General features: G+C 33.9%; 1 protein-coding gene across 2 annotated transcripts in view; it reads right to left on the bottom strand.

Annotated features, from left to right (window-relative positions):
• The window catches only part of LOC107444931 (acid-sensing ion channel 1A-like), a 108,098-nt gene that overhangs the window by 86,975 nt on the left and 17,280 nt on the right, over window positions 1-3,843 (bottom strand). The window lies entirely within an intron of this gene.

Here is a 3,843-nt window from a genome sequence, read left to right as displayed (position 1 = left end):
TATATATATATATATATATATATATATATATAAAAATAAATACAAGATATAAAAGAAAGTTAAGAAAAACAATAAGTTTCATTTATTGCGCTTAAGCTGCAAGTAAACAGAACTCATTAGATAAGTTCAAAATGAAGATAAAACACAGGGAAAATATTGACATATGCAAAAGGGGGGGGGGAATAATAATGAAAAAACAACTGATTAAAAAAAAGGATGAAATTTGAAATTTAAAAAAAACAAAAACAAAAGCGGAAAATAAAATATATATCTTTTTATCAGCCCACACAATTATATCTGCAAAAAAGAGTGCTTTCTGATATTGTATCAATATAGCCAAAGCAAAATATATTAATACAATAGTGTGAGGAGCACTCAAAAAAATTTTTTTACGAAAATTACAGCAAAAAAAATAAATTACAATAAGTAAAAATAGCACGTAAAAACAGAAAATAAAATAAATTGGTACAGCGTTATTTGTTGCAGTGTTATTTCATCGTTGTTATTCACTGGAAGAGCAGTCACATTAGTATTTTCAACTCGAAATACTAAAATTTCACTGCCATTATTCACATACTTGCAAATATATTTGATGCTCTCCTTTTAAGGGCGAGCATAAGTGTTGGAGTTTAATATGACTTGTTGCAACGTGCGTGAATATTGTTTTGGAATTATTATGTTTCTATGTCTAGTTTGGATTCGAATACGATTAAAAAAAGATATATTTAAAATATACGTTAAATCTGTCTAAAAAAGGAAAAAATTTAGTTATAAACTTATTCTCAGACCTACTGAATATATATATAAAATTTCATCAAAATCGGTCAAGCCGTTTAGGAAGAGTATAAACACTAACACAAGAGATTTTATATATAGACTTGGTAAACGTTATTTTGCCACATGAATTATTTCTAGAGTATGAAAATATATATTATTTGTAGTAAGTGTGTGCGTATTTGGTATATGAGTGGAAGAGGCATGGAGCGCTGTGAACGATGACGGAATGGTGTGCTCAAATCTAAGACGCAAATCATTGCAAATACCAATCTAATGGTAAACTGAATGCGTTTAAATTGAATTGGCACATCTGTGGGTATAATAGGGATTTGTGGAAGTAATATATTTTCACCCAGGAATTTGTTATCTAAAATAATGACTTAGATAACGTTGTTCCTTAATTTTTAACAACTAATCACGTGTCGTTGCACAGACGTGGTGGGTTCAAATTACGGAGCAAAATAACCGGAGATCCAACTTTAAGTACTAAATTATGCGGTGGTATGCCTGGTAAATCCAATGAGTTTAAAAACTCTGTTGGAAAATGCGCAGCTTCAATGGGATCGCAAACTGCATCAACGGATTTATATGTCACCAAGTTACCTGGCTATAACTGTTATATCTTCAGATTCAATTCGTTGACGTCCACATTTTTTGCTGCTAAAATCACCCTTTCTGCCAGCCACTCATGATGAATGTATTGTGTGTGTGTACAGTGGGAAATATTAGGTTAATGAGAGCATCTTGAGATTCAATGATTGTGCAGAAATCGTCCGATAATTTTATGCATCCAGTCTCATCCTTAGTAAATCACCAATATCTAACAATTGTTTTGAGTGTTTCAGCAGATGGATCTTGAAGCATTTGGACGTGCATATTTACTTTTAGTTGAACTTTTTCAACATTACGCCACAGTGGAGATGATTTCAAGCAAGCATTGATTTCATTAGCGTACGTTGAACGTGGAATGACGGGAAGTGCTTGTCTAAAATCACCTGAAAGGAGTAACAGAGTGCCGCCAAGTAATTTGTCATTGTTTTTTATATCTTTCAATGTCCTGTTCAACTCCTCAAGGTTTTGTGTGCCATAGTGCTTTCATCCCAGATGATAATTTTACAGTGTTTCAACAATGTGGCCATAGACGATTGCTTTTTTTATGTTGCACACTGCATCTGGGTTGTTTTGAATATTTAGTGGCAGCTTAAATAATGAATGAGCTGCTCTGCCTCCATCCAATAAAGTTTCCGCAATGCCAGATGATGCAACGGCCAACGCGATGCCATTATTTGATCATATTTCAGTGAGAATTAGCGAAATAATGAGTGTTTTGCCAGTACCACCTGGTGCATCCAAAAAAAAAAATCCAGCTTTTCCTGCTGAAACTGCGAGCATAATGCGGTCATAAATGTTCATTTGTTTCTTATTCGTTAGGGTAACATTGTGAGTAACAATCGCAACCATTTCTATCGTATTGTATTGAAGTTCACGATTAATGTCAGAGGTTAATAAATCAGATGCAATTCGATTTTGCGAAGGCATACCGAAATGACGGAGTGCAAGTTGGCAATAATAATGTAAAAATCCTCAATAGCAATCAGTGTTTTATTGTATATAGCATCGCTGAATGCTATCGTTAGATAGTTGCAACGTGTGCGATGTTGATACCGTATTTCGTCAGTCATCGAATCTTTGTGATTATCGCATAACGTTTCTATACGGGCCGGGAAACATGTAGTTAATACTATAGCAAATAGTAGACGAATTTGCTTTGCAGTACAGTTCAATGCTGCTTCAGCAAGCCTACATTCCCACTGGTTGTCATCTTTCAGCAAGTCGAGTGCAAGGCATGCATCTTTATACTTTGCGTGCTGATATCCATCGACTTTACGTATATCTTGAAATGACAATGAGCCTGTGACATTAACCAACAACAGTCGAAAATAAAAGTACTCAGTCTGTCTTGGATTAACTGTAAATACTCTCCCCAAGGCGTTTGATTTGAATAAACCGGGACATGCATCAACCAGTGTGCCTTGCATGCAGGGTGTACATTTTGTTTGTTTGATCCCATATGAAATAGTGTGGTACTTCTTAGTAGAGTAATGTCCATACAAAGGCACCAAAAGCATCCGCACGATTACACAATTCAAAAAATTCGGTGAGTAGAGTTTGCTGGATTTATAGCTCGGTCAATCGCTGTCTTGTTCATTAAATATACGCTTTGACCGTTTTCAAGATGAACGGTTAAATGAATAATGGTTGGATCCCGTTCATGAATTGGGACACCAAAAATGCGCGAAACAGCTTCATTGGATCTGATGTACCGGTCAATTTGGTACAGCGTTATTTCATCGTTGTTATTCACTGGAAGAGCAGTCACATTGGTATTTTCAACTCGAAATATCGAAATATAATTATTCACATACTTACAAATACATTTGAAGTTCTACTTTTAAGGGCGAGCATAAGTATTAGAGCTTAATATGACTTGTTGCAACGTGGGTGAATATTGTTTCTGATTTATCATGTTTCTATGTCTAGTTTGGATTGGAATATGATTAAATAAAGATATATTTCTAATATACGTTAAATCTGTCCAAAAAATGAAAAAAAATTAGTTATAAACCTAATCTCAGACCTACTGAATATACATATAAAATTTCATCAAAATAGGTCGAGGAGTTTAACCACTAAAACTGTGATAAGAGATTTTTGTATATATATATCTATATATATAAAAGAAAGTCGTGTTAGTTACTTCACTTATAACTCAAGAACGGCTGAACCGATTTAGCTGAAAATTGGCAGGGAGGTAGTTTAGAGCCAGGAGAAGGACATAGGATACTTTTTATCCCGTGCGATAAACCGTTCCAGCGATATCAGTGAAAGTCGAAATGGAATTTTCTGATTGGTTAAAAGCTAGCCATTGTTTTAAATTTTGCTATAAACGATTCAATTTTCAAATATCTTGAAGATAACAACAGTGATATTTTCTATCTTATAACTCTATTCATTTAGAAAAGTAAATTAAAGTAAATTGCATATACTTTAATTTTTAATTCGCGC

This window comes from Parasteatoda tepidariorum, chromosome 5, assembly GCF_043381705.1.
Source record: "Parasteatoda tepidariorum isolate YZ-2023 chromosome 5, CAS_Ptep_4.0, whole genome shotgun sequence".
NCBI classification, from domain to species: domain Eukaryota; kingdom Metazoa; phylum Arthropoda; class Arachnida; order Araneae; family Theridiidae; genus Parasteatoda; species Parasteatoda tepidariorum.
The sequence above is the reverse complement of the archived record's forward strand: the minus strand, read 5'-3'. Positions and strand labels throughout refer to the sequence as shown.